Below are 6,462 nucleotides of genomic sequence, written 5' to 3'. Positions count from 1 at the left end.
CAAATAAATTTGTTAGTCTCTAAGGTGCCACAAGTACTCCTTTTCTTTTTGCGAATACAGACTAACCTGGCTGCTACTCTGAAACCTGTCAGCCTGATGCTAGTGATTCTACAGTGTGTGCAGGAAAAATTATAGCAAAGGTTATAATTTCAACTCCATATTTTTTATATAAAATGTTTTTAGGATGAAAATTTTGATCAACTCAGTAGAAGAAGGATATTCCTAGAAATTTTGAAGGGAACTAAGTTAGCATTTAACTTAAAGACAGAAAAACAATTAGGTGAGGTATTCCTTTCACATTCAAAACGTTTGTATTTTTTGCTCTCTGGTAACTACACTGTCTTTGAATGTGAAATTAAACTAATATGGGGTTGCACCAGCTATTGCATAGTTCAGGTTGCCACTGAGTTTCCATGGTAAGCCTGATATTGCCATTCTCCACTCTAATATCCATAAAGGAATAGTATGCCAAAATCTGATAGTATAATATCTGATAGAATATTTCTACCACATTTGAAGTGAATCGGACAATGGAAGAGTCCAAGTTGCCCTCACCAATCTTATTTCAGGTCCTTGTTTGCGTTGCACATGAGAATAGATTTATGTCATCTCACCTACCCTCCCAATATGGCTCAGAGCTCTCCCCTTACTACTCTTCTTCCTGTTATCTGGATACTCCAACTCTATACATTTTCACAATATAAATTAAAGACCTCCTCGTATCTTCTCCCAACATTAACTGAAGTTTGAACTGTGTCACTAAAGAACACAATGTCACAAGGGCAGAGTTAAAATTGGTATAGCAAGATGTGAGGGTCCCTCAGCCCACCTATAGAATGAGAGCATGGGTAGAGAGGTAAAAGTGTTGTGCATGCCTTAAAAGAGACTCTCATAATGTTTTTGTGTTAAAATACGTAACCCTGTGCATTAACTCATTCTAGAGGTTGTTGTTTTGTTTTTGAGGCAATAGAATTAAGAGTCTGAAGTTAGAAAAACTAGGAATTTAAAAAAATGATTATATGACTAATATACTGCTGAAGCTGCATGCAAATTCTATGCAATCTTTTACAGGCACTTTGTCCAGTCTGTTATAGATCTTACTAGAGACAGTTATATTTTGTGGTTAGAGTGAGAAATTATCAGGTTGTAAATTTTCTTTTAACCTTGTCCCTCATGAATGATACATTATAGAAGATGTACACAGTATACTGTTTTATGAGTTACAAATGCAAGATATATCCACCTAGAAGCATATCCCTTGATACTGCTTCAATTGTTTCAGTCAATTAATAAAACAGTATACGAATGATGACGCTGTAGTTTTACAATGTGGATTTTTAAAGTCCACATGTATTGACAATTAGACCATCATAAGAATAAGTCTCGAGGTACTTATCAAAGCTTAGCACAAAATGTTTATGGGTAATAGTCTCATCATGTATCATTGTAGCTGGACCTTTTGTGCAATGACAGAAGTAATGCATTATTTAAAACTATTCACTGCCAGTAACTTGGTAGAATTTCAGTCATATCTCAGCTCTTCATGAATGAGAGACTTGCAGAGCTGTGAGACTATGATTCTATTTCCACTGGAGATAGTACAAGAAATAATGGGCTTAATCTGCAGCAAAGGAGACTCAAGTTAGATATAAGGAAAAACTTTCTAACTCTCACTCTCAGGGTAGTTAAAACTCTGGATTAAGCTTCCAAGGGAGGTTGTGGAATTCCCTGTCACTGAAGGTTTTTAAGAACAGGCTGGACAAACACCTGTCAGGGATGTTTTAGGTTTATGTGGCCCTGCCTCAGCACAGGGAGCTGGACTTGATGACCTCTTGAGGTCCCTTCCAACCGTATATTTCTATGATTCGATGAGAATTTATGCAACCAATGCTAAATATGAAAGAGGTTTATTGACCACAAAGAGATGCTCACTCACAGTACAGACCAAATTGCAATCACCTCATCAAAGGTGGATAGGAGTTGTATCCAAAAGTCTGAGGCAGAATTTGGACTAAGGATGTAAGGGTTTAACCAGTTAACTGATAAGCTTGATGCTTATTGGTTTCTGTTTATGGTTAAACTCTGCCCAAGGTCCCGGCTGCCGCCCCGCTTGCCCAGGATTCCTCTGGGTTGTCAGCCCTGCGCCCGAGGTCCTGGCTGCTGCCCTGCTGCTGCCCTGCATCCCAGTGCACCTGAGTCTGTCCCAGATGGGGTCCCAGCTGCTGGGGACCGGCCTGGCTGCCAGCTCCATGGCTGGGGTCCCAGCTGCCACCCTGCTGCTGCTGGCATCCCGGCACACACGGGGTCCCTCTTGGCTGCCAGCCCTGTGGCTGGGGTCCGTGCCGGGCAGCAGCAGGGCCCCAGATGCGGGGGCAGCAGCAGGGATCCCTGGGCACGGCAGCAGCAGTGGAGCCCCACCTAAAACATAACACCCCTCTATACCCCTCCATACCCCTAGTTTCCCAGGTAAACGTTTAACCATTACACGGTTACTGTTTTTATATGTTATTTATATCCCTAATTTGGACATAATTTTTCATTGTATTACTGTGATCTATCAGATCTAATTAGCTATACATGCTTGAGTTGAGTCTGTCTTTGAAAGGACAAAATCCAAATCCTAGCTGTTGCAGGTGTGAGTGATTCTGTGTCACATTTCCCCCTGAATTAGTACTGATGCTAGAGTACTCTGAGCTGCTGACGATGCTTTCTGATTATACGTAAAGCCAAAGTCCTGAACACTTATGGTTATTAAAGTTTCTATGGTATTCTTTGCAAACACAGGGGTTTTAATTCTGAAGTACTGAACTAATTCCAAATCAGGTAATTTCCTTGCAGTTTTAATGGAATATGGACTTCTTCACTTCTTATCCTGAACTGTTGTGTATAGTTGCAAAGTACTGTTAAATAACTTCTGCTTTCAACTCCATGTGATAATCTGTTTTTCCGTTATGTGTAATGTGAACCTTGTGCCCCTTGCCTATCTGAAACTAGGGTTGTGAGGCTGTAAAGTGATTTGAGATCCTTATGTGAAAGATGATAGAAGTGCATTATTTACTTTGTGCTTCGTGCTAATTTTCAAGTTAAAAACCTATGTCCTTCTCGGAGTGAAAAATACGGTAAGCAGTATATACATTACAGCACATGAAAAGATGGGAGTTGCCTTGCCAAATGGGGGGAGGAGGGAGTCAGTGCTAAGGAGGCCAATTCAATTAAGGTGAAAGTAGCCTATTCTCAGCAGTTGACAAGAAGGGGTGAATATCAACAGAGGGAAAATTGCTTTTGTTTATAATATGCCACTTGCCATTATGACTCAGAGTTAACCTGCCAGTAAGATGAAGGGGGCAGTTCTCCCTTCTTAGGGTGATGATAGTGTCAGGCTGCACGCAGGCTCAGGAGATGGCAGGCGCTCCAGTATCACCTGCTAAAGGGCTTCTAGTCAGCAAAAGGGCTAGAAAGTTAATTTTTAACATATAAATTCTGTAAAAAGCAATGGTGCTGCTGACAGGTGCCCTGGGGGGCTGGCTCGGGCCTGATGATCCTGTTGCCCTAGTTTAGTTCCCCCTCCCCACTCAGGACCTCTCCGCCTGCCTCCCACAGTCCCAGATCAGCTGTGCCACCCTTCCCCTTCATCCCCCCCTCCCCCGACCCAGGTGACCCAATAGGAGCCACGCCCTCTGCCGCCTGCCTGGGCTCCTATTTGCTCGCTCCATCGCCCTCCCCACTTCCTTGCCGAGCGCTGCGAGGACAACGGTGACCGGGCTGTTGCTCCAGGCCGCCGAGAGGGGGCGCCCTGTCCAGCGAGAGCCCCCCTCAGTAGACTGCGGTGTTTCCGGGCCGCCCTAGTCACGGGACCGGAAGAGGACGCCGCCGCGCTTCCGTGTTGTGCGGCCGCGGCCGGGTCTTTGCGAGCGGCGGCGGCGGAGTTAGATGGGCTGGAGGCGGGGCCGCTGCGCCCTACAGAGGAGACACGCCCCAGTCTTTGCGCTCGCCTGCCCGGGCCCCGCGGTAAGGGGGAGTTGGCCCCGGTAACCCCGCTCCGCGCAGAGACCGGGCAGCACCGCCCCCTGCGGCCCTAGGGCCCAACAGCCCCCGCCCCGTGTGTCGTGCCCGGTCCTCGCCGCGGCGGCGCCGCGCCTGGCTCTCTGGTCTGGAGGGGCGGCCCCGGTGTAGTGACCCCGCCAGGGCTCCGCTCTCCCTGACCGCCAGGCGCCCGGCCGTCAGCGGCGTGTAGTCCCCCCCGCCCCGTGCAGTCACGGCGGTGACAGGCACGGGCCCCGCGGGCAGAGGCCGGCGCTGCCTGCGGGCGCCTCGCGGCTGTAACAGGTGTCCCCTAGCACCGCGCGGGGGGCGAGGGCCGCGGTCCCCGTCGGGCCAGTCTGACCGCGCGCTCCTTCCCACACCAACAAGGAAAACTATGTAAGGAAATGGTGGTAAAGCCCCCGGGGCTCGCCGCCGACCTGACGTGGTTCTGTCTTAAGTGGACTGGATTTACTGTTGCCCGTGTTTCTCGGAGTGGATTTCCCAGTTAACGGGAGGCAGGGCGTTACTATTCATGTTGCAGTCCCGGGAGGGGACTCCGTCTGCGCTGGGATAGGGCAGTGCCAGCTACAGGACATTCACTGTGGGAGTCCAGCATAGGTAGTTGTCATGGCAGGGCATAAGTTAAAAGCCAGGAACAGGCTGTTGTTTATACGTTGCATACGCTGTTTTGCACATATCGCAGAAGACATTCCTTGTTCCTTGAAAGGCATTCCAGTTAAATAGGCTATTTGTAACTTTCTCAGGGCAGGGACTGTTTCTTCTAGTGTGTGCATATTGTCAGGGCTCAGTCAGATGTGTTCAGTCAAGGTTCACATCAGACTTGCCTGACGCTCACTCTGCTTATTGAAAGGTTTCAGAGTAGCAGCCGTGTTAGTTTGTATTCGCAAAAAGAAAAGGAGTACTTGTGGCACCTTAGAGACTAACAAATTTATTAGAGCATAAGCTTTCGTGAGCTACAGCTCACTTCATCGGATGCATTTGGTGGAAAAAACAGGAGAGATTTATATACACACACACAGAGAACATGAAACAATGGGTTTATCATACACACTGTAAGGAGAGTGATCACTTAAGATAAGCCATCACCAACAGCGGGGGGGGGGGGGGGGGGGGAAAGGAGGAAAACATTTCATGGTGACAAGCAGGTAGGCTAATTCCAGCAGTTAACAAGAATATCAGAGGAACAGTGGGGGGTGGGGTGGGAGGGAGAAATACCATGGGGAAATAGTTTTACTTTGTGTAATGACTCATCCATTCCCAGTCTCTATTCAAGCCTAAGTTAATTGTATCCAGTTTGCAAATTAATTCCAATTCAGCAGTCTCTCGTTGGAGTCTGTTTTTGAAGCTTTTTTGTTGAAGGATAGCCACTCTTAGGTCTGTGATCGAGTGACCAGAGAGATTGAAGTGTTCTCCAACTGGTTTTTGAATGTTATAATTCTTGACGTCTGATTTGTGTCCATTCATTCTTTTACGTAGACACTGTCCAGTTTGGCCAATGTACATGGCAGAGGGGCATTGCTGGCACATGATGCCATATATCACATTGGTAGATGCGCAGGTGAACGAGCCTCTGATAGTGTGGCTGATGTGATTAGGCCCTATGATGGTATCCCCTGAATAGATATGTGGACAGAGTTGGCAATGGGCTTTGTTGCAAGGATAGGTTCCTGGGTTAGTGGTTCTGTTGTGTGGTGTGTGTTGCTGGTGAGTATTTGCTTCAGATTGGGGGGCTGTCTGTAAGCAAGGACTGGCCTGTCTCCCAAGATCTGTGAGAGTGATGGGTCGTCCTTCAGGATAGGTTGTAGATCCTTGATGATGGACCTATTTATTATTAGCTATTTAAGGTAAGGGACAATGATGGAGCAAGGACATATACGTATAACCTGGCCATGAATAAATTTAGTTTAGCAAGTAGAATAAGGTTTCTAACCGTTGGAGGAGTGAGGTTCTGAAACAGCCTTCCAATAGGAGTAATGGGGGCAAACAGTCTAACTAGTTTTAAGATGGAGCTTGATAAATTTATGAATGGGAGTATATGATGGGATTGCCTGTGATAGCAGAGAACTGGATTCAATGCCCCAGGAGTCCTATGTTGCTAACTCCTCTCAAAGCTTGTTACTGAGCCAAAAATGCTTTATCTACAGTTCTCTCATACTTCATTTTAGGCTTTGTCAGATGCACTGTCTCAGAAAAGCACAGCTGTCTTGTTGGTATGTATATGGAGATGAGATCTCTGATGTAGCTGGGTCTTCCTGGCCCACTTATGTCTTTGAAGATTGGGACCAAGGCCTTGAACTGGTAATAGAAGGTGGACTGTAAAGCCTGTGGAAAGATTGGTGCACAGAGTTGATATGCTCACCACTCGCCTATCTGACTGAAGAGAGAGAGGCTACGACATTCTGCACAAGTTGGAGAGTC

At 46.7% G+C, this 6,462-nt stretch overlaps 1 protein-coding gene across 15 annotated transcripts in view; it reads left to right on the top strand.

Moving 5' to 3' along the window:
• Window positions 1-3,728: 3,728 nt before the first annotated feature.
• EXOC1 (exocyst complex component 1) overlaps window positions 3,729-6,462 on the top strand; it is a 62,485-nt gene continuing 59,751 nt past the window's right edge. The window contains exon 1 of one of the 15 annotated variants that reach the window (XM_038399116.2): window positions 3,729-4,008. The gene's annotated coding sequence lies outside the window, so the exon portion shown is untranslated. Of the gene's footprint in view, window positions 4,512-6,462 lie in introns of all 15 variants that reach the window. The other 14 variants (XM_038399118.2, XM_043513789.1, XM_038399110.2 and 11 more) reach the window with 14 other exon arrangements.

Source organism: Dermochelys coriacea, chromosome 4 (assembly GCF_009764565.3).
Source record: "Dermochelys coriacea isolate rDerCor1 chromosome 4, rDerCor1.pri.v4, whole genome shotgun sequence".
NCBI lineage: Eukaryota > Metazoa > Chordata > Testudines > Dermochelyidae > Dermochelys > Dermochelys coriacea.
This window is presented reverse-complemented; position numbering and strand designations above follow the sequence as displayed.